A 25,943-nucleotide genomic window follows, 5' to 3' on the forward strand; every position below is an offset into this window, starting at 1 on the left:
TTTTAAAATGCTTTCTGTGAGGCCTTCACCGATTGTATCATCTATTTGCAGAAATGAGATGAAATGTTCTTTTACACTTACGCCATCCTCTGTTATGTCGGCGCATCTTAAAGTTATCGAAAGTTGTTCTTTGTGGCTTATATCTGGAGTACAGTCAGCTATGATTGCATAATACTTTGAACCCTTTATGCGGGATACGATTGTAGACATAACGTGTGATGCCATTTCTATTAATTCATTTTGTATATTTTTGCCGCAATAATGGTCAGCCAAATCACCATTCAATGCCAGTCTGACGTGCTCTTCCATGATTGGCTCGAACTTTGCCAATAACTGTACAAGACCTAAGAATTTTCCATTATTTGGGGTAAATAATTTATCTGATAACCCTCTGAATGCCATATTATTTTCAGCCAAATACAAAGTAATGTGCATCAATCTTTGAAGCACATTGCTCCATCGTAAACTTTCTTTAGAAATTAGCTTTTGTTCTTCTTCGTCAATAGTTAATCCAGCTTTAAACCTGATTTCAGCTTCAGTCCATTGAGTAAATGCTTTTTTGTGGTTAGGACTATTTTCATGCAGTTTCAGAGCTTCACTTAAATGTTTCCAATTTCTGAAACCCACAGTGGTAGTCAAATTAGTAGTTGACTTTAAATCAAACAGTCGACAACAAAAGCAAAAGACACTGTCGTTTGATACAGAATAAACTAGCCACCGTCGTCTGATAGTTTCTTCGTTTGATAGTTTTCTTGTGTAATGAGTTGAAGAGAAATGACGCCCATTTTCATCTTTTGGAAAGTTATTTAGACATACTTGTGAGGGTCCACATATTATAATGCGATCTATATCTCTAGCATTAAGTACTTTTGGCCACGTACCTACATCAGAAACATTGTATTCTTTTATTGCAAGAACGTTGATACTTTCATCGACCACAGATGTCATGTGTTGATTTTGACTTGGAGAAATATCAGAGGATTCGTGCAAAGATGTACTGCGCTGGTCAATTTGATCACCTTCAATAGGTGATTGTATATTTTTGTGTGTAATTGTTCACAGTCTGAAGAAATATTTGCTGATACATGGTCTTTTGATTCAATATCTGAAGTATTTGCCTTAGAGTTTCCTTTAAGGTACTTATAAATATTCATGTGCCTTTTAGTTTCTTCAAGAACTTTTTCTTTTTCAGCTTTTCTTTTCCGATTTTCTGAACCAGAAAGCTTTTTTTTAATCATTTCCTTCTCTTCTGGCATGATTTAATAATTTGACAAATTATTGCTTGGACACTGCTCTATTTCGCGACCACAATATTCGATCTATAACAAATAAAGAAATTCACCTATCAGTAGACGTAACTAGAAAAAAAACCTGAACTGAAAGATAAAAATGTTTTTCGCACCTACCAGAAAATTAAAATGTTGACACAGTCACGACACTCGTCTCACTCACAATTATTCAGCCACGAAAACATGACCGCTGCCTCCGACTCTTACTGACAATTACTGACATGCGGGTGCAACTCGTAGCGCTGCCAACATATGCAGTCTAACAAACATTGTGTGGCGCTGTATTATTTCAGTAAGTTAGCGGAGAATTCTCTATGAATGCAGTGCACGCATTGCATGATCTATTAATTAATGTACATGAGTCATTAAGTCACAAATATTCGATATAAATACATTCGTATTAATTAAATCATAATGTAACGTATATTTCACTGTCTGTATTTTCTTTTATTTGGAGCGACCGGTAGTTTCTGTTGTAAACGAGAGATGGTGCGGCTGCATGGGCTCTTCGTTGTTGCAGTTCTTGAAACAAATAAGAGAGGCGCTTTGGTAGAGCCCGTGCTAGCCCGCGTCAAACATGGATGGTTGCAGACAATACGAAGATTGCATTCAGCATGATTTCTCTTCTGCTACCCCGAATTCATCGCGCATTCGTGAGATTAGCGACGTATGTTGAATGAGACTGAATAATATTTTAGTTTCGCGAAATGGGTGATTGTAAATTGTAATTTTTTTTTTTACATGCGTTTAGTACGTGGCGCCCCTTGGGCCCCGGCGCCCTGGGCGACCGCCCGAGTCGCCCCACCCTAAAGCCGGCGCTGCTCACACGTAGCTACAACAGCTCCAGAGCTCCACAACAATTCGTCCAGAACTTTTGGATTCCACAGCACTGTGAGATAATGCATATGGCCAGGTCTTGACTTCTGAGAGACAAACAGTTACAGCTGTTCTTTTGCACTGAACGACGTTTCCTACAAACATATAGCGCAATAGAATAACTCAAGTGGAAAGGAACACTTCCTATTTAAACTTCTGCATCCTGCACTGTTGGCAGTTCTGTGTAGGTGGTAGTTACGTGATTTTATTTCGGTGATTATTTTGAGTCGAATGTATGCACTGGGTAGCCGAGGCAGCTAGTTCATGGTGATTCGGTCAACCAAGTAAATGAATTTACTGAACATGCTGCAAATTACTACAGGGAGCCCGTGTACAGAATTCTCATCCAGCGTGGCGCAACGGCGTTACGATAGAAAAATGAGTCACAGAGAAGACGCTTTGGTGGTCTGTTGGACTGATGGTAGGTTCTTATATCTATGGTCTGGGTTCGATTCCCACTTCTGTCAATAATTTTAGATAGGGAGAGACAGGTTCCATTCTCTTCTGGATACACCAAGTGAAGAAGGTATAATGGCATTGTGGTCTGAAAATTCACATTAAAGATGATATTTCCTCTCTGCCAAGTAGACGTTAGGTTGAACCACAATAAAGTCTGGAGTGGCGACATGTAGACACTCTATCACCAGTAACCTTTCTTATACTAGTTGTTTATTTCTAGTGACGAAACAAACGCTATGTATGGTCACAGGACACTTATTCCATCTTTTATCTGAGCTTCTGTATGTCGATAAAATTGGTTCTGAACTGGGAACGCAACTCAGACGGCGCTTAACGCGGAATTTGATCCCTTCGTGACAATACAGCTCGGCTACAATTTGTTGTTTGTTCAAAACTGCAGATTCCTCAACATCTCCACGTATTACGCGTGAATGGAATCGAATCCTGCCCCGGCACTAAAGATTTCATTATGTATTATCAAGCTCTAGCATGAGAACACCTATCTGCTGGTGGATAATAATTTTGATTTTTAATGTATTTTCATTCGCTGTCAACACTAACGATATCTGACGTTTTTAACTCCCAGTGAGACACAGAACTATTTGCGAGATGACTGTAAGTTGAAGATGTTATTCCGAGCAGCTGGTGGAGAAAAATTAGGTAGCTGACTTCTCTTTGTGTGTAGTCAACAACGATATGTGTGCGGCTCTATTCCCAGTGAGCACTGAACTCTTCGTCATATTATTTATAGTTCAAACATGCTCACATGTCGCTGCTGGTGCAACAAACCTATATTTGACGTTCGTTTTCTCTAGAATATAACAGCGATAGGTGCCGGGTTGGAGTCCTGGGAAGGAAAAAATGTTTCGTCTCGTCATTTCAGTTAAAACTTCTAGCTACTGCCGTGAAAATCCGATATGTCACAGTTGACTGTGCTTCGATATCAATCCGATTAGGTTCTGGGTTCGAGTCCGTGTCCAACACAAAGCTTTACCTCACGGCATTTCAAGTAAGTTACTTGTGAAGAAGCAATATTTAACATCCCTCGTAGTTCGTTAACAGGGAGAATAGATGCTGGGTAGAACTTCGCGTCTGTTATAAATGTTTGCGTTATGTAATTTAAAGTTGATGTTTGCTAACTGCTACTGTCTAAAATCGAGGTATATCACTCTCCGTATGCCTAATCAGGAATGACTGTTAGTTTCCGTCAGTCACGAAATCTTTGCTTAGTCTGCATGACCTGGGTTTGAATCCATATGCAGAACGAGACGGTTCGTCGTGTCATTTGAAGTTCATACATATTCTCAACTAGCTGCTCGTGAATAACTTAAATTTTTAATGTGTTAATTTGAGTTAAATAATAAGTACGGTATGTTACTTTGAAGAGGAAATCATGGATACGACGAACTTACTACGTGCATTACCTATCTGACGTAATAATGAAAGTGGTAACATTTCAGGTATGTCATTTATTGTAATAAATGTGAACTTACAAGCCTTTAGGACAGTCTTATCTGTGATAAGGTGTTCCCTGATATTTGTAGCATCGTGGCATTACTTTACATCTTGAGTTACTGCGATACAGAGCAGTGTTTTCTAGTGGTGACTTGCTGGGACCATTTTCAATAGTCAAACGACTGTACCAAGGAGCGTTTAGAGGACCTGCTAGACAGCTGCGTTATGCTGGTTGCATGCAAATCAGGTGAAATGCAATTCAGGTCGTTCGGATACTTTTGAGCACGACTGTACATACATACTGCGAAAGCCATCGCACTGTGCATGGCGGAGAGAATCCTGCACCACTACTAGTTGTTTCCTTTCCTTTTCTATTCGCCAACAGAGCGAGGGAAAAACGACTGTCTATATGTCTCTATACGAGCCCTAATTTCTCATATTTAACCTTCGTGGTTATAATTAAGCCGGTCACTGTGGCCGAGCGGTTCTAGGCGCTTCAGTCCGGAACCGCGCTGCTGCTACGGTCGCAGGTTCGAATACTGTCTCGGGCATGGATGTGTGTGATGTCCTTAGGTTAGTTGGGTTTATGTAGTTATAAGTCTAGGGGACTGATGACCTCAGATGTTAAGTCCCATAGAGCCATCTGAACCATCTGGTTATAATTAAACTTTCGCTATTTGTGCCAGTGTAGACGGAAAACTATTTGCTGTATGTGTATCCAACTTTATAGAAACGATGTTCGGACTGTACGCTGCAGGATTTGTGTTTTTGGTATTGGTAGTGTGACGTCGTTGGGCGCCGCTACTGATACGGCAACGTAGGCTGAAACACAAACATCGGTGTGACTTACAGTTTCAGACAGTTAACAGATAGACAGTGTCTACAAGGTGAGCAAGGCTTCGTTCGTAAAGCTGTTTTATCATAGCAACAGCAGTAGTGCTGCTCCACTTGGCGAGTATCGACGCATTAAACGAGTGGGAGGAAGTTCGAAGTAACTGGCGATTTGGGGTTTGCTCCGAGGAGAGGTCAACGGCCAATTGCGTCGGAAATTGTTACCATGCTGGATGCACTGTGCGAACTTAAGCAGTGCAACAACTGTATCACGACAGCTGAATATTTCATGGTCCAGCTTAGAAAACTTCTACGAGCAATTGTGAAATGGGATCTTTATTCCGGTTCCAGGCGGTCGTGGATGCAGATGATCGATATATTGAGCAACGTTAGTAACCTGGAACGTAATGTCCTTCAGACATGCATACATGTCTGAATGAACAGGCACTGTTATGATGATTACAGCTGTGGCAATTACTACGAAATGGATCCGTATTTCACGAATCCAGCTGGACGTCAACTGTTTGTGACAAATGAGAATTTGTGCCATCACGAGACTGGAACCCGGTTTTGTCGCTTATCAGCCTGCCGGCGTGGCCGAGCGGTTCTAGGCACTTCATTCTGGAACCGCGCGACCGCTACGGTCACAGGTTCGAATCCTACCTCGGGCATGGATGTGTATGATGTCCTTAGGTAAGTTAGGTTTAAGTAGTTCTAAGTTCTACGGGACTGATGACCCCAGAAGTTAAGTCCCATAGTGCTCAGAGCCATTTGAATCATTTTGTCGCTCATCGCGAGCTGTCACCTTTACCATTTCCGCTATCCGAGCACGCCTTCGTCAACACACATCTGGCACTGCCCAAACTTCCATAGGCCAGGGCGTCCACAATTCTTCACCATGCATGCATGTACGAAGGACATCGTAATGTGAAGATAAACGCTCTGTATAAATACAGATATTATAACGATCAATGATGTATCCATGCCTCGACGAGTTAAAGCGATGATACAATATTTGTTTGTCCATACGTGGGAATATGCTAGCATAAGGGTTGTGGACCCCGTGACATATGGAAGTTTGGCTCGATCGTGGAGGTGGGATTGGATAGCCGAAGTGGCTAAGGTGACAGCGCCTGATAAGCGGGAAATCCAGGGTTGAGTCCCGGTCTGGCACAAATTTCCATTTCTCACAAAGAGCTGGAGTCAGTCCAAATTTGCGAAAGGCGACTTCACCGTTACGCCTACGTATTCCATTAACGAGACTGTCGAGCAACACACTGATAATGCTGTATTCGAGCATTACAGGACTGCTTTTCCTACTCATTTGTATTTAGTTAATTTTCACGTTAAATGACAACAGCCAAACAGTTGCAGGATAAAGATTTATTGAAATCCTTGACCACGGTTTCGGTATATCTAAATATACCTTCATCAGAAGCAAAAATACACATGAAGAGGGAGACACTTTCATTAGCAAAAAACTTAGTAACATAGCTGAGATACGGCCGTGGTGGACGTGCGGTTCTAGGCGCTACAGTCTGGAATCGCGCGACCGCTACAGCCGCAGGTTCGAATCCTGCCTCGGGAATGGATGTGTGTGATATCCTTAGGTTAGTTAGGTTTAAGTAGTTCTACGTTCTAGGGGACTGATGACCTTAGAAGTTAAGTCCCATAGTGCTCGGAGCCATTTGAACCATAGCTGAGATAAAAGAAAAAAAACAAACACTTACAGCTTTAAATACCATGAAACTTACCAAAGTATTACAAGCACAAAATCTTTTAGTCACTTACTAAAATCACATCCTGCAGCAGAGGTGCATAAAACAATCGTGCCCAAGGCGTCGTTAGTAGTTAAATTAAAATATCAACTCCATCTGTAGAACATATTTATGAAGAGATGGTCGATGCGAACACGGCATACTATCAGTACGTAGCCTATGAACTAGAGTAAAAGGGTGTGGAACAACTAGGGCAGACGGTTTCACCAAGAGAGGGCACTTGTGGTATGTGCGAGACACTCGCGCACATTAAAACCCGGGATACATACTAATGCGCGTCGAAATTTTGAAGGTTATGCTACTTCAAACCCTCTGTCTTCATAAATAAAACATATCAGAGCCATTTAAAACACCTGCATACAATAGAAAATATGAACACCAATTTGCCTGTGTCCTAGTGTCAAGCAGGTAAAGCTTGCGCTAAGGAACATATCCAACGAAGAGGGCACTAATGTTATGCGCGAGAATCTCGCGCCAATTAAGGGATAGGGTACATACTAGCGAAAACGAACAAAATGTTGCAGTAAATCGAAACCATCTGTCGACATGGCTGTTATTTACCGTGAAGATTTTCAACAGTTGCTGCTTCAGCCACGTTTAAAATTTTGAGTTAATTAATTAGTTAGTTACATGTAACGTACATCATTTGAACGCTTGTTTTATCGAATGATGTGGAACGAGCCAGTTTACAGGATATGTATAAATGATTAGTGCTTACATTCGAGTCAGTTTACAGAATATGCGTATGTGACTGGTGCTAACATTAATGAACGCGATATCATTTTATTCCAACTCATACAACTACACTTAGAAACAAGTTTTTGGCTGGCTGGCAGTTGTTAAGTAGAAATTCTTGAGTGGAATAGAAGGAGTTATCCAGGAGAAATGATTTGAATTAGATTCAAAACTTGCTTTGCTAACTGTCAGACATTTTGTATGACTGAAGAAATAATCAAAAATTTTTATTGCTGCATACTGGACTCCTCTCTGAGCCACTGATACTTTTAACGGTGGGTAATAAAGGTCATTTCTCCCTCTAATGCTGCAGAGTCGTTTTATATATATATATATATATATATATATATATATATATATATATATATATATATATATATATATATAACGACTTTTGAACACTATTAAAGTACCGTAAATATATTGTTTGTTCTCTATCAAAATCTTTCATTTGCTAACTAAATGCCGATCAGTAGTTATAGTGCCTTGAGTAGTTAGAATCTTTTATTTAGCTGGCAGTATTGGCGCTCGCTGTATTCCAGTAGTTCGAGTAACGAAGATTTTGGTGAGGTAAGTGATTCATGAAGAATAGGTTATTGTTGTTGTGGTCTTCAGTCCTGAGACTGGTTTGATGCAGCTGTCCATGCTACCCTATCCTGTGCAAGCTTCTTCATCTCCCAGTACTTACTGCAACCTACATTCTTCTGAATCTAGTCAGGCCTATTCTTTTGTAGGGATTATTAAAAATCAGATTGCATTTCGCTAAAATATTGTGTGTCACTTTAGAAATGATCAGAATAAGTAAAGAGAAATCTGTCTGAGTACGTTCAGTTTTACTCAGCTGTTTCAGAATCATATAAAGCAGAAGTTTACCAGCACAGCCTTTCTTTACAATCAAAGGGGATGTTTCATGTTTTCTCAGAATTTATGGAGAGTCCATTTTCAGAGTACCACATAATAATTCTTTCGAAAATATCATTTATTAGCTGTTCTGTTGCTGTCTATCTGATGGGATTTATAATAACACTAGTAAAGTGCCAATTTTGCTTGTTGAATATTAAGTGGAACGTCATTTACATTTATAAGAAATTTGAACCATGTCGGACCCCCTTTGTGATTTTACCCCAGTCACTAAATTTTGCTACCTTTCCGACATTGTCTGAATTATTCAGCACAACATTATGCATTCTGTTTGTCGAGTATGATTCAAACGAGCTGTGCGTAAAGCCGTCAATTCCATAAAACTTGAGGCTAACTGTCATTCATGCCAACAGCCAGAAATTTTGGCTGAGTCGCCTCATATGCTCCTGCAGTCACTCAACGACGGCGGCTTCCCAGACAGAAAATGCTTCATCGGCGAAAAACAGCCACAGATTGCTGCTCACCTTGTCTGTCAGATCATTTATTTATACAAAGAATAAAAGCAGTTCTATCACATTTCCCTGAGGCACTCCTGGGGGACCCGGCCACTGCTTCTTAGTAAGGATTCTGCTTTCGTAAAAAATTTCATGCGTTTTCAACCACAGGTCTTTTTGTATTTTTTTATCCTCGTTCTACTGACGAAATTGTTGCGGAACGCAGATTATGCTCTTAAGTGTTAGAAACACTATCCTTTTACGCCAACCTCTGTTACGTTGGTCAGTTATTTTACGAAGTCTCTATCATTTCGATTGATCTATTTTTTGATGAATGTAAGAGACGAAAGTAAGAATGTAATAATTCCAGTTGTAAAGGAGGCACATGCTGACAGAAGTAAATATCATGACCGAACCATCGGTTTGATAAGTCGTGGTTGTGAAATACCAATACGAATTATTTTACAGAAGAATCGAAAATGTGGTGGAAGCTAACGTCGGATATAATTGATTCCGGTTCCGGATAAATGTAGAAATTTTCATGTGAGGCTACTACTGACTCTAAGACTTACCGTAGATTTACGGACGATATAACCACACAAATGAAGAATTACGGATATAGCATTAGTAAATTTCGAAAACGTTTTCGACGATGTTGACTGGAATACACACGGAAACTCTAAAGGTAGCACGGTTGAAATTTAGGGACCGAAAAGATTTCTACATCTTGTACAGAAACCAGACTGCAGTTGTTACAGTCAAAAAGCATGAAAGGAATGCTGTCAAGGATGCCCATAGCTGGGGCACGAGGGCAACCGACATCCCCTCCTCCCATCCTCCTCCCCCCGCCCTCTTTTCCTAGATCTCAGGAAATAGAAAAAATGTAGTGTAATCAGGTGTTTTTATTTCAAAAAAATGATTTAAAAGTCGGTATTACGCAGATCTTTAACATGGTCAGAACTGGAACTTTTTTATGGCTACTCGCAAGTCACTATTCGTCTTCCAAAATATTAAAAATACTCCATACCCCCAGTCTAGCCCCTCCCCCTCCCCCCATCGACAAAATGTATCTTCACCCTTGACTGCAGTAGCTGAGAGGGGAGTGAGTCAGGGTTGTAGCTTACCCCCGACTGATTATTTTTATTTTTTAATTTCATGTAGGACGTGCGAGCGCTGCGATGGACTGTAAGTTCGTCTGGTGCCGAACACAGACCTGCTGCTGGCTACTATCACATCTGCCGCGTAGGCTATGTTTTTTGTTTTTTTTTTAACACTAATTATCGTTAATTGCTGTTGTGTTTCGTTCTAAGAACTCTGGTAGAAACCAGCACGGAAAGTTAATTAGCTCCGTTGAGCAGACTGTGACAGGGACGAAATAAAAATAATATATTAACAAAAATATTTGGACTTCATTTTACGTCAGGACGACGGAAAAAATCCTAATTAAATTATTTCCGAGTTAGGTGCCTTTTGTAACGACTGCTATTGTACCTGCAATTTGAGAAAAAATACAGAGAGAGAACTACTGCGAGGGTACATGTTTGCAGTCCTGCTACACAATGGAATGCCTGCGCCACATAACCACAGCTCGTCGTTTGAGAAGCCAGAACAAAATCACGGCGCTCATTGCTGAACTGGAGAATTTACTTGCAAACAAACAAAAAATAATTAAATAACTATTTTTTCGCGATGATGATTAAAACTTTGTGACTACCCTTCGTATTTTCTGCTTAAATTTGTAGGACAACAGACACATTCATACGACAAGACAGCTGGTTGCTATATTCTCCCGATGGAGATGACAGCAGAAGTATCAGTGATCCCAGTTTCACTTCAAATAAACGGCTTCTATACGAGACGATGGCGAAATGAGCTGAGAAGACATATAACACCCGCTTGACTCGTGACAGAGCGATACAGAGATCAATGAAGCAATTAAGATAGGTTTTCCAACAGAAGCGACACACTAATGGCTAACGAAAATAACAATAAAATCGACGATATCTGAAAAGGCATTATGAATTCTGTGTGCTACCATTACATGCAACCTGGAACAGAATTACTTTAAGTTAATGTAAAGATGTCTGTTCGGGTCATATCGTATGTCACTTCGAACACTTGGCAGACCGATGAAAAAGCCAGCATCGGGATCTATTCTCATGCCATTATCAAGTTTGTATGTTACCAGTTTAGATTTCTTACCACGTGTGTTCGTGTTTAAAAATGTTAGGAACAAATGAAAAAAAAAGAAGCGTTGAACTGAGTAAGGAAATCACTGGAAACTTCTGAAATCAGAAATTGACCAACTCTTCACATTGAACTTGATGTGTGCTGGAGGTGATCGTCAGCGGTATAGCGTGCGTGCCCTTCTCATGCTAGCCAGCGTCGAGGATGTGGAAACTGTCGGTGCAACTTCTGCTCGAAGCCACATAAATCACAGCGTGCGGAAGGAACGTGCCGCACATAAATAACGCGCCCGTGATGGATGGCAGCCGCTGAGGTCCAAAAATGAAAAAGAAGAGGAAAAAGGCTCGGAGCACAATTGAATTAGCGAGACTTGTCGAACCGACAACTGAATTATGAACTTCGGTAGCTGACAGGCATTCTCGATTGTAAAGAGGTATTCACTGTCATCGAATACAATTTGATGGCCAACTGTGACACATCTGCTGTCAGCCACAATACACGCCCTGTCAATAAGGAATGCGATAAAATGAAAGATCCTAGCCCTCCTATAAGTACGGATCGGTAACATACTCGTATTAGTACAATGCTGGTGTGAGTTCTGCTTAACACGATAAGAGATCATCAAAGAAGCTCCCAGAATGAAGCCTTCGCTCTACAACAGAATTATCGCCTTAATGAAACTTTATGACATAGTAGAACTATGCGTTGGACGGGACTCAGCCCGGACTTTGTCGTTCCGATTTCTCGCTGCTACAAACGAGACAAAAGAAGGGTGGCATACCATCTCAAAGCCTCATCCTTGCAGTATCGCACACTTACTTTTTACTTATTTATTTCTTGGTGCAAAGGATGTGCAGATGAGGTCTTGCAAGATCCAGGATGATGAGCTGAAATCGGTCTGCAAATTTAAATACCTGCGGTCGTACATACAGAGGGACAGAGGACTGGAAAGCGAAATACAACACCGAATAAATTGCGGTTGGAACAACTGGGGGAAAATGAGTGGAGTGTTGTGTGACAAGAAGGTGAGCATTCGGTTGAAAGGGAAAGTGCACAAGTCGGTGGTAAGGCTATGATATACGGGGCAGAGACATAGCCAATCACAGTAGCCCAGGAAAGGAAGAGGAAGTGGCGGAAATGAGGATGCTGAGGTGGATGTGTGGGGTAACAAGGAAGGACAGAATTAGAAATGAATTTGTTAGAGGAGCTGTGAAAGTGAGACCCATGGGGAAAAAGATACAAGAGAGCAGACTAAGGTGGTACGGACACTTACAGAGAAAAGGGGAAGAGTATATCGGAAACAGAGTCGAAGATATAAAGATTGAAGGAGCGAGAAGGAGAGGAAGACCGAAGATGAGGTGGAAGGATAAGATATCCGGGGACCTAAGGGAGAAAGGATGGAAGAAGGAAGAGGCAATGGATAGAGAAGAAGAATATTTGTTGGTGCAAATATTGAACAAACTGTTCTGTAGGACGTCGAATATACACTACCCGACAAGAGACGTTAAGCACGCAGCAGATATGGTCAAATGTCAACATAACTTCGTATGCGTACACACCATTGGCCGGTACGTAAATGCTTATAGAGTTGCAATACTCTGTGGCAGGTAGAACGGCCACCAGCGTAAATTCATGTTGTTCGTGCCCAGCGTTGTTACCAGAGACCATTAAAGCAATTGAGATAGGTTTTCCTACAGTAATGGCGGACGAAGAAGAGGAGATTAGTGTTCAACGTCCCGTCAACAACGAGGTCATTAGGGACGGAGTAGAAGCTCGGATTATGGAAGGACGGAGAAGGAAAGTGGCTGCACCCTTTCGAAGGAACTATCCCTGCATTTGCCCTGAGCGATGTAGGGAAATCACAGAAAATCTGACTCAAGGTGGCCAGACACGGGTTTGAACCGTCAACCTCCTGAATGCTAAGCCAGTGTGCTAACCATTGTCCTATCCTGCTCAGTCACAGCTGTGACACATTAATGGCTAGAGAGATCATCAACAAAAACAGCAAGGTATATAAGGGATGAGAACAACAGCTGATGCTAAGTGATCACTTTAAAGGAAACACAGACGCTGCATACTTGTATGAGACAGCGTTATCAGCGTGCGACATAGTTTGCAAGAGTCCTCATTGTGAGACTCCATTTGACTGTCTAGTCGAATAGTGCAATATCCAGATGTGTGGAGTATTTGGATGTGACAGTGACGTGATGTAGAAATGCATGGGAATTTGAGGGCAGTCACGTTCATCTTCAAGGTTCCAGTCGATCACATCTGACCACCGTAATATGGATCACTCACGACGTAACCTGGGCAGTCACCAGAGTATTTTACAAAATAGGTTCTATAATCCGCACAGAGTTTGCCAGTTAAATGAAAAGGATAATCTGTAGGAGAATATTAATACTGAGTACAGGCTGGTCTATGACACAAGAAAAAGTGAAGATAAAGATGAAAGTAATTGCAATCAAAATGAAATAGATATTGAATATGGTGCAAGTGTTTTTAGTACTAGTGTAGGTATTCCTTCTTATGAGATGATGTGTAATGAGTGTGTGGAAGATATGATTAGGCTAAGGGATCATCTTAAGGAATATTCATAAGAAAAGGAGAAAGTAGCAAACGAGAGGTTTTAAATTGTGTAGTAGACAAGAATGAAGAAAGTGAAGAGAATAAAGTAGAGTGTAATGGAGAGCACAATGTATGAAATGAAAATGGGAGATAATTAGAAGATGATGTTGAAAAGGGAGGTAGGGAGGACAGTCAAGTTGGAAGTTGTGTTGACTTGGTGTATGGATTGAAAGTCAAAATACAGTCAAAGAATAGGTCCAAGGTACTAATAATATACAGGAAAATCAATTCTGAGTTATGATGGCAGCAGACCGTTGAGAAAAGAAGTTTGTCAGTGGTCGGAATCTGTGGAGAACGAGAGAGGGGAATATGAACCAAAACATGGAGAATATAAACATAAATTTAGAGATGTGCAAATGCCAGGGTGATAATTATTAGTTTAATGAAATTTGATAGCAGAGGCAACTGAATAGGATTTGTTAAAGAAGAAAACTAAAAGAGTGTTGTATTAGAAGAGGCAACCCATAATAATGATGGTTATCATTTGTGGGATAAAAGAAAGAGTCTTGCTGGACACGGAACGAAATATGGCACTGTCATAAGCATTATGGATACACATAAAAAGAAGTAATAAAAATGTAGAGGTGCTTGTATTTGGAGTATGGGTGGTCAGTGCCTCAGAAAAATTGAGTAAAGCAATAAACAGGCAAGTTTACCTGACATTTGAGATTGAGGAATGTGCAATAGAAAATGCTTTTTAGTGTTACTGAATTTATGGTTCAATATAATTTTATCGAGGGCTTTATGAATAAATTTAATACAAAAATATATTGTGAAACAGGGACAATTACAGTTTTGTATAAGGGCTCCGTAAGCAGTTAATGAAGATAATCAAACAGGATACATAATTGTAATTGTGATGCCATTTGATTCTTGCAGTGCAATTTATAATCTGGAAGGTATGAAAACTGTAGAGACTTAAATGTTGAAAAGAAGGAATTGTCCAAGGAGAATTTGGATAGAATTCAAAATATTATTTCATCAATTAAAAGAGATTTCAGCAAAGCTGTCTTTATTACTCAGTTTTTAAATGCATTGTAAGAAAACAGTATTTATAGCAAATATTAGACAAGTTATCTACTGAAACAGAAGGATAAATTTGCTTCAGTAACGACATATGGCACTAAAATTTATTTTATTTTGCTTAGCGAATTCTTTTTGCCAATATTTCATATTTAAAGGCAATTATACATCTTGTAAGTATGGTTTTGAGCAGCTGAGAATATTAAACATGGGTTTACAGTACATATTAATTCATTTATGAAATTTGTTATCAACAATCCATCAAAGTTTGAGAGTAACAGAGATATTCACAAGTACAACACTAGAAGAAAAAGTGATCTGTAGCACTCAGTAATGTATCAAATTTTGGCACAGAAAGGGGCGAAATATGCAGCTATAATACTCTTTGACAAGCTACCCACAGAAACGAAGCATGTGACAGATGTAGGTTAAAGAGCTTTCTCCTTAACAACTTGGAAATGAAACGCGTGATAGATAGCAGAAATGTTTTCAAATGTAGATTGAAGACCTTTCTCCTTAACAACTCTTTCTATACCATGGAGGAATTCTTTACTACAGATCATTAGTAATTAAAAAACCTACACGCAGCCATACAAATATAATTTTTTTAGTTGTTTATAGGCTTTCTACGTTTGTTCTGTTGACACGTTCCACATCATAATGTTTATTGTGCTGCTGATGTATAGAGAATCATACCAGGTACACAATATATTTTAATACAGTGATAATTGCAGCGTTCTTTGTGCATGATTATTAATGTAGTTCGTATGGATTTGTGTGATGACATTCGGAGGCTGCTTGCTACTATGCCACAATGTGTACAAGAATGCATTCTTACGCAAAGACACACACCTAGTATCGATCTTGATGACAGAAATTAATTCCAAATGGAACGAAAATATAATCATTTAATACTCGCTATTTCAGGAATATATGCAAAAAGTTTAATAAATATCGATAAATGCTTTATGATACAACACTTCCATTACAATCAGTTTAGTTTTACTCCCCTATTTGCATCTATATTAGCGCTAGTGAAACCAACAATATTTTGCAGTTGCTTAATATGTACGGGAATGAGATATACTTCCTAATCTCCTTCTCCTCGCCTCACTCTGTCCATCACCTCCACCCTCATTTCTCTATCTCCTTCCTCTCTCTATATCTATCCCCCTCCTCCTCCTCCATCTCTCTGCCCATCTCCTCCTTCCTCTCTCTGTATCTATCCCCCTCCTCCTCCTCCATCTCTCTGCCCATCTCCTCCTTCTACCGATCTCTCTCTACCTCCTCCTCTTCCCTGTCTCGGTCCGTCTCATTTCTCCTCTGAGCCCATTTCCTCCTCCCTCTCTGTGCTTTTTCTCTTTGCCATTCTCCCTCTCCCTAATCTTAAGCCTTGTTTTTTTCTTATCGAGAACAAAATCTTGATTAGGAATTGAATTCATAAATAGGTTAGGATTGTTGGTATACAGGAAATGAGACTCCCTCCTGTTGCTGGGTCTGTGAACCGAGGGAGGTGGTACAGAGTTTAGCAAGCCGGACTCACATTCAAGACGACCAAGATGGTATCTGTTCTTTCTGATATGCCCGAAAGAACAGATACCATCTTCATATATATATATATATAATTAAGACTCACTGGCCATTTGACCATCTTCTTCTGTGCAGATGAACAAACAGTGCCTGAACTCTTACGGGAATGAGTTTAATGGGCAGGTGCACTATGAATATAGTGCGGACAATAAGTTGCGAATGTGGGTCACAAGGGAGGCGTGTCAGAGATAAGTCCCTGCAGTCGCACCATCCTCTGTGTCCTCTGTGGCTCAGATGGATAGAGCGTCTGCCATGTCAGCAGGAGATTCCGGGTTCGAGTCCCGGTCGGGGCACACATTTTCAAAAGTCCCCGTTGGCTTATATCAACGCCTGTATGCAGCTACGCGTATTCATTTCATTGTAATTTCATTCTAACGAGCTGCATGATCACCAATGGTATCTGTTATTTCGGACATGTCCGAAAGACCAGACACCATCTTCATATATAAACACAGAGAAGTTTCACCTACTCAGTTATTCCAGTGGACACACACTCAGTAGTTTCACAGTATGTGGGCGAGCGATATCCTGCTGGAAAACACCCCCCTCCCCCTGATGTAATTTTCATAAATAGGACCATGACAGATCGAATCACCAGACTGACGTACAAATTTTCAGTCAGGGTGGTGCTGGGATAAGAACGAAAGGGTCCTCCTGTCATGCAAAATCGCATCTCAGACCCTAACTCAAGGTGTATGTGCAGTGTGTCTAGCATGCAGACATGTTTGTTGCAGGCGCTCAGCTTGCCTCCTTCTAACCCACACACGGCCATCCGTGGCCCAAAGACAGAACCAGCTTTCATCAGACCTTCACCGTGCCCTCCAATGATCCTTCGCTCGCCACCACTAAAATCGCAAGGCGTCTGGGTCGGAGCTGTCTTTGAAGTAACTGATTTTTAACAGATCGTTGTGTCACTGTGGTGCCAATTGCCGCTCAAATTGCTGCAGCACTTGTAGTACGATGCTCCAGAGCCAGCCTCGGGATATATAAAAAAGGGTTCGTCTCAAAGGGTACAGGGCAAAGAAACGTCGAGAATCGACCAAGTAACAGTCGGTATTGTAGTTGTAAGTTGTCGTAGCTGTGTTGGAGAAGTAACAGAGCTTCTACCGCTGACAGAAAGCACTGGAGCTGAAATCGTTATAGGAACAGAAAGCTGGCTAAAGCCGGAGATAAATTCTGCCGAAATTTTCATAGAGGCGCAAACCGTGTTCAGAAAGGTTAGATTATATAAAGTAGGTGGTGGTGTGTTTGTGACTGTTGGCAATAGTTTATGTTGTAGTGAAACTGAAATAGATCGTTCCTGCTAATTACTATGGGTAGTGGTTATACAGTTACAATTGGTGGAGACTTCAATCTACCCTCGATTTGTTCTCGAAAATACATGTTCAAAGCTGGTGGTAGACAGAAAACATCTTCCGAAATTGCACTCAATGCTTTCTCTGAGAATTACTTTGAACAATTAGTTCATGAGCCCACACGAATTGTAAATGGTTGCGAAAACACATTTGACCTCTTAGCTACAAATAATTCTGATCTAATAGAGAGCGTCATGACGGATACAGGGATTAGTGAACACAAGGTCATTGCAGCGAGGCTCAAAACCATATCAACCGAAACCACTGAAAATAAACGCAAAATATATCTATTTAATACAGCAGATAAAAATTCGCTCGATGCCTTCCTAAGAGAGTGTCTCCACTCCTTCCAACCAAATTATGTAAGTGTAGACCAGATATGACTCGAATTCAAAGATACAATATCGACAGCAGTAGATAGATTCATACCGCATATGTTAATAAGAGACGGGACTGATCCACTATGGTACACAAAAAAGTCAGAAGCAACGAAAAAAGCATGCCAAATTCAAAAGAACGCAAAATCCAATACTGCCTAAGTTTCACGGAAGCTCGAAATTTAGTGCGGACGTCAATGCGAGATGCTTTTAATAGTCTCCACAATGAACATTGTCTCAGAATATTTTAGAAAATCCAAAGAGATTCTGGTCGTATGTAAAGTACACCAGTGGAGAAAAAAAAAAAAAAAAAAAAGAAACAGTCAATACCGTCACTGTGCGATAGCGATGGAAATGTTACCAATGATTGTGCCACTAAAGCGGAGTTACTAAATACGGTTTTCCGTAATTCCTTCACGAAAGAAGACGAAGTAAATAATCCAGAATTCTAAACCAGAACAGCTGTTAGCATGAGTGACATAAAAGTAGATATCTTAGGTGTTGCGAAACAACTCAAATTACTTAAGAAACGCAAGTCTTCCGATCCAAATGGTATACCAGTCAGGTCCTCTCAGAGTATGCAGACACAATAGTGCCCTTCTTAGCAATCATATACAACCTCTCACTTGACGAAAGGTCTGTTCCTAAAGACTGTAAATAAGCACAGGTCACACCAGTATTCAAGAAAGGGAATAGGAGTAACCCACTGAATTACAGACCCTTATCACTGACCTCAATTTGCAGTAGGATTTCGGAGTATACTGTACTCTAACATTATGAACCACCTTGAAGAAAATGACTTATTGATACATAACCAAAACGGATTCAGAAAATATTGTTCTTGTGCAAGCCACTTTATTCCCATGAAAGAATGAGTGGTGTCGACAAGGGATCTCAGATCGATTCCATACTCCTAGATTTCCAGAAGGCTTTTGATACAGTTCCTCACAAGCGACTATTAATCAAATTGCGTGCATACGGAGTATCGTCTCAGTTGTGTGACTGGATTCGTGATTTCCTCTCAGAGAGGTCACAGTTCGTAGTGACAGACGGTAAATCATCGAGAAGAACAGAAGTGATACCTGGAGTTCTGCAAGGTAGTGTCATAGGCCCTCTGCTGTTCCTGACTTACATAAATTATCTAGTTGATAATCTGAGCAGCCTCCTTAGGTTGTCTGCAGATGGCGCTGCCATGTACCGTCTAGTAAAATCATCAGACGGTCAACTCCAATAACAAAATGATCTAGAGAGATTTTCTGTATGGTGCGAAAAGTGGCAATTGGCACTAAACAAGTGCGAGGTCATGCACATGGTACTAAAGGAAATCCGATAAAGTTTGGGTATACGATAAATCTCACAAATTTAAGGCTGTCAATTCGACTAAATATCTAGGAATTACAATTACGAGCAACTTAAATTGGAAAGACCACTTAGATGGTATTGTGGGGAAGGTGAAACAAAGACTGCGCTTTGTTGGCAGAACACTTAGACGATGCGACAAACCCACTAAAGAGACAGCCTACATTATACTTACACGTCCTCTGCTGGAATATTGCTGCGCGGTATGGGATTCTTACCAGGTAGGATTGACGGAGGACATGGAAAAAGTGCAAAGGACGGCAGATTGTTTCATGTTATCGCGCAATAGGGGTGAGAGTGTCACTGATATGATACGCGAGTTGCGGTGGCAGTCACTGAAACGAAGGCGGTTTACTTTGTGGCGAGATCTATTTACGAAATTTCAGTCACCAAATTTCTCTTCCGAATGCGAAAATATTTTGTTGACACCCATCTACGTAGGGAGAAAATATCATCATAATAAAATAAGAGAAACCAGAGCTCGAATGGAAATATTTAGGTGTTCCTTTCTCCCATGCGCCGTTCGAGAGTGGAATGGTAGAGAAGTAGTATGAAAATGGTTCGATGAACCATCTGCCAGGCATTTAAGTGTGAATTGCAGAGTAACCATGTAGATGTAGATGTAGACACCGAACACAGTGGTCTTCCCTCTCGGTAGTGCCACTTGGCCGACCGGAGCCCGGGCTTCTTGCGACGTACATTCTCGTCAGCACCACCGCCGGTAATCATGTAGAGTGGCTACATTTCTGCCAAGTTTTTGTGAAGTATCGCACAAGGAACGTCCAGCTTCTCGTAACCCTGTTACACGATCTCGTTCAAACTCAATGAGGTGTCATCACCTTGAGTCATTCTGGGCTAACGTCAACGCAAAGATAACTAACACTGACGACCGTTACAGCCTGTATTTAAAGCAAACCTGATTTGCATCCTCATAGTGGCGCTACTGGCGCCACTCTTACGCTACTGGCGTGAAGTTTGATTAGATATCATCCTTTAGTTGTGGAAACAAACGTACCAACTTTTATTTATGTCGCGTAACTCCTTTGTATTGCGATTTTTTTTTACGTCAGTGCATGTACTTTACCAACAGACAGAGGATTATTATTGAAAGTTCCTGATAGATTTAAAACAGCTTGCCCGACCGGAGTTGAACCTGGGTGCTCTATCGACTGAGCTATCCAAGCTGATTCACAAGCCGCACTTAAAACACAGCAGCACATCATTTCTTATTTTTGTCATTCCATGTAATTGTTTTGCTTCATATTTCTGAGTATCGTTTAACGCCTAGGCGCATTCCGTTATAAATAAACCACTGTCTAGTCGCATTAAAGCAACCACCTGTCATAAGGCCCGAAGAACCACCTTTTGCAGCGCGGGTCGCTGCGAGACGTACAGGAAGAGAGGCAGTGTGGTTCTGGAAGATACTGACAGGGGTGTGGAGCCATGGCGACTCCAATGCTGTGGCCAGCTGCGCTAGATTTCTTGGTTGAGGATCCACAACACGAACAGACCGATCGAGGCAGTCCCACAGATTTTCGATTTGGTTTGAATGCATGGAGTTAGGTGTCTAGGGGATTAAGGTAAACTCATCCTTGTACTCTTCCAACCACCCACGCACACTGCGTACTGTGTGATAAGCTGCACTGTCCTGCTGGTACATGTCATCGTGCCGAGGACTGAAAACTACATGTAGGGGTGGACGTGGCCACCAAAGATAGATACATACTTGTGTTGATCCATTGTGTCTTTCCGAATGACGAGATCACCCAGGGAATGTCACGAAAAACTCCACGAGACTATTACACTCCCTTCTAGATCTACATCTACATGGTTACTCTGCAACTCACACTTAAGTGCCTGGCAGAGGGTTCATCCAACCATTTTCATACTACTTCTCTACCATTCCAGTCTCGAATGGCGCGTGAGAAAAAGGAACACCTGAATATTTTCGTTCGAGCTCTGATTTCCCTTATTTTATTATGATGATCATTTCTCCTTACGTAGGTGGATGTCAACAAAATATTTATGAATTCGGAAGAGAAAGTTGGTGATTGAAATTTCGTAAATAGATCTCGCCGCAAAGAAAACCGCATTTGTTTGCCACCCTTACTCTCGCATCATATCAGTGACACTCTCACCTCTGTTGCGCGATAACACGAAACGAGCTTCTCTTCTTTGCCCTTTTTTGATTTCCTTCGTCAATCCTACCTGGTAAGGATCCCATACCGCGCAGCAATATTCCAGCATAGGATGGAAAACTGTAGTGTAGGCTGTCTCTTTCGTGGGATTGTCGCATTTTCTAAGTGTTCTGCCAACAAAGCGCAGTCTTTTTTTCGCCTTCCCCACAATATTATCTATGTGGTCTTTCCAATTTAAGTTGCTCGTAATTGTAATTCCCATGTATTTAGTCGAATTGACAGCCCTTAGATTTGTGCGATGTATCGTATACCCAAAATTTATCGGATTTCTTTTAGTACCTATGTGGATGACATCGCACTTTTCTTTGTTTAGTGCTAATTGCCACTTTTCGCACCATACAGAAATTCTCTCTAGATCATTTTGTAATTGGAAGTGATCGTCTGATGATTTTACTAGACGGTAAATCACAGCGTCGGCCGCAATCAAAGTGGGCTGCCCAGATTATCACCTAGATCATTTATATAAATCAGGAATAGCAGAGGGCCTATGACACTACCTTGCGGAGCGCCATATATCACTGAATCGCGAATTTACTTTCAAAACCTTTTCTTAAGAATTTATTTACTAGCGATTGATCAAGAACATTAACACATTTAGTCACACTATGTGAGCGTGGAACTAGTTGCCAGTGGGTAACTGATGAGAACAAATTTCTTTCAACAAATGGAAATTTTATTCCTAAAAACACTTTCTTAAAAAAAACAGATTTAAAAATTATAATCAGAAAGCACCCTCTAAATATCAAGTTACAATTTATTCAGAGGCAGAAATAATTTTTTTTTTGACAGTTGAGCTTTCGGGCTGAGAAGCTTGCCGCTCCCTTTTAACACGGCCGTAGTCACGACCGCTCACAACAACCTCTGAAATCTGCAAATCTGCAACACACCAGATTACTTTAAACTAAAATTTTTAACAACTCACACAAACACATAAACTATGCACCCCGTAGGAGGGATGGAAATGGTACAAAACACTCACATTAAAAAAAAATTACATGCCACCGAAAGCGCAACTTGTTTTTAAAAGAAAACTCTTACGGTGGAAGGGTGGCAACCTAATACACTAAACCCGGCCGGTGTGGCCGAGCGGTTCTAGGCGCTACAGTCTTGAACCGCGCGACCGCTACGGTCGCAGGTTCGAATCCTGCCTCGGGCATGGATATGTGTGATGTACTTAGGTTAGTTAGGTTTAAGTAGTTCTAAGTTCTAGGGGAGTGATGACCTCAGCAGTTAAGTCCCATAGTGCTCAGAGCCATTTGAACCATTTATACACTAAAATGACCATTTAAATAAGAACCCATGAAATGCAGTCCTACATAAAATATACTGTAAGTAGGCTGTTTATGTTTTCTCAGGCTGTTTGTTTTCTCTATGTAAGTAGGCTGTTTATGTTTTCTTATTGGCAACGCTATGTAAGTAGGCTGTTTATGTTTTCTCAGGCTGTTTATGTTTTCTCTATGTAAGTAGGCTGTTTATGTTTTCTCTATGTAAGTAGGCTGTTTATGTTTTCTCTATGTAAGTAGGCTGTTTGTTTTCTTATTGGCAACGTTACGTAGCGCTCAAAATGAAATCACTGGCTGTGCTGTGTGCAGTCTGTGGCTAGTTTGCATTGTTGTCTGCCATTGTAGTGTTAGGCAGCTGGCTGTGAACAGCGCGTAACGTTGCGCAGTTGGAGGTGAGCCGCCAGCAGTGGTGGATGTGGGGAGAGAGATGGCGGAGTTTTGTAATTTGTCATGAACTGATATATATTATGACTTGTGATGATATTAAGGTAAATACATTGTTTGCTCTCTATTAATATCTTTCATTTGCTAACTACCCCTATCAGTAGTTAGTGCCTTCAGTAGTTTGAATCTTTATTTAGCTGGCAGTAGTGGCGCTCGCTGTATTGCAGTAGCTTGAGCAGCGAAGATTTTTGTGAGGTAAGTGATTTGTGAAAGGTATAGTTTAATGTTTGTCAGGGCCATTCTTTAGTAGGGAATTTTGAAAGTCAGATTGCGTTGCGCTAAAAATATTGTATGTCAGTTTAAGGACAGTCCTGTATAAATTGTTCAAAGGGGACGTTTCATATGGCGACCCTGCCAGGATACCTCACTGGAATCTTCTGATTTTTTCTTGTAGTTTGTGTATTTAGTGTAGCTTTTGTTTATTGCTAGCGCGTAATTGTAGAGAGAATTTCCTTTGTAGTTGCAGTCTTTCATTGTTGTATAGTAAAACAGTTGTGGCATGCATGTAGATTTGCACCAAGTATTTCGCAGCTGCGATTGCAATTAACTAGATATTATTTTCAGTGCTATGTTAATGTGTTCTTTTATTTTTGATCTTCAAATTGTGTTTTTCTGTGTTGTCGTGTGAAATACTGTGACAATAATGGCGTGTGAAAAACGTAACACTAGGCTCCAAACTAAACTGAGAAATAATAGTGATGACGAGCGTAGCTTATCAGCGCCGCCGAGTAATGAATTTACTAATGTTCAAAGTAGTAATTTGGTAACTGTGCACAGGGAAATGGAGCGGGCGTCAAACAATGGCGTGGACAGTGAAACAATTAGTGAAGAGAGAAGTATTATCGATCGACCGGTCGGCAATAGCTCGCCTCAGGAAGCCGAAATGACACGACACGATCTCGCAAATACTGTAGATTCAGGTTTTGGATCCTCACCGTTTTCTCAAATAAGTCAAGACACATTTTCTGCTTGTCAAAATGTGAATGTTTCCGGTGTAAATTCACTGCCGAAAAGCACTGAGGAACATGTTTCAGACACCAATGCATTGTTATTACAATTAATACAACAAATGGGACAGACACAGCAAAAGCTTCAAAAGTTAGACACAATGGAACAAAATCTTCAAAAGTTAGACACTACACTTGAACAAACACGTGAAGATTTAACCACTGAGTTACATAACATTGAATCGAAATGTCAAAAAGTCTGTAATGACGTAAAAACACAAATTTGTGAGCATTTTCAACCTATTTTTTCGCGGCATGAAAATGCATTACAGAATCACGAAGCAGCCATAAAAGAACTGCAAGCCATTGTTCATGAAAATCATGAGACCTTGTGGGCTAAAATTGACTCAGTTGCATCTACCGATTCGGTTACGCAACTTGCAAAAACTCAGGAAAACTTAAAGGACACAGTAGATACTCTGAAACTTGGTTCAGAAAAACACACTGAGGAAATGTGTTCACTATCGGAGAAAGTAGCCGAACTTTCGGATCAGGTCACTAACTTATCTACAAAGGTAGATGATGATCTGAATGACACAAGACCTGTAGCCTTCACTGACACTGAAGAGTGCGAACAAATTAGGAAATTCAAACAAAATCAGAATCAGGTTAATACGCAACACCAAAGAGAAATCCGGGAAGTACAAGATCAGCTGACACAGTTAATACAAGAATTACGTATTTCAGAGGATACTCGTGCCCCAACTTGGGAAGAGGGACTTAGAAACACGGAAAAGCCGCAAAATAATAACACAGGGCATTTCGGAAGTTATGAAAGAAATTGGCAATGTGCACCGAATTTTGAGATGGAACGGCCGACACGACCTAACAATGACCGATATGCGACTCGCCGACATGATGATTTTGACTATAAGCTGTTCATTACTACACGTAAATTCAAAACGTTTAAGAATTCTGCCAACGACATTCATCCACAAGCGTGGCTCCATCAATTCTCTCATTGTTTCCCTCCCAACTGGTCATTGGAGCACAGGTTAGAATTTATGTGTGGCTACTTAGAGAATGAACCAGCTGTAAGAATGCGATCGGTCATTCACGATTGCCACAGTGAAGGAGAATTTTACCATGCCTTCCTCTCAGCATATTGGTCTCAAGCCACACAAGACCGGGTAAAACATGGTATCATAATGATGAAACATTTCGAACAATCTGAATTCTCCAGTCTTGTGAAATATTTTGAAGACATGTTGCACAAGAATCAGTACCTGTCAAACCCATACAGCCCCTCAGAACTCATCCGCATTTGCTTAATCAAATTACCTGAACATTTACGACATATTATTTTGGCAGGACGTTGCAAAGACGACATTGAGGCTTTTCAGGGACTCTTACAAGAATTAGAAATTGACACTGACAATCGCGGAACGCGAAACCAGGAACACAGCAATTACAAATCACATCAGTCGCAATTCCGCGATGAAAGAAGTAATAACTTGACACGACAAGGCTATTCTCACAACACAAATCGTGACCAAAACAGACACCACCCGTATTACAACCTTTGGCAGAGTAGTAATAGTTACAGAGAAAGATCGCATTTCCGTAGTAATGAATATGACAGAGATAACCACAGAAACAGGCAATATGGGAACCAAAACAATTATTACCGGGGGAGACAGAATAACTTCAGACGCAACAGTTTAGCGCGGAGTTACGATTCAGGGAGAAATTCTCCACTACATGACCGACAAGG

The sequence above is a fragment of the Schistocerca piceifrons genome, chromosome 2 (genome assembly GCF_021461385.2).
Source record: "Schistocerca piceifrons isolate TAMUIC-IGC-003096 chromosome 2, iqSchPice1.1, whole genome shotgun sequence".
NCBI classification, from domain to species: Eukaryota; Metazoa; Arthropoda; class Insecta; order Orthoptera; family Acrididae; genus Schistocerca; species Schistocerca piceifrons.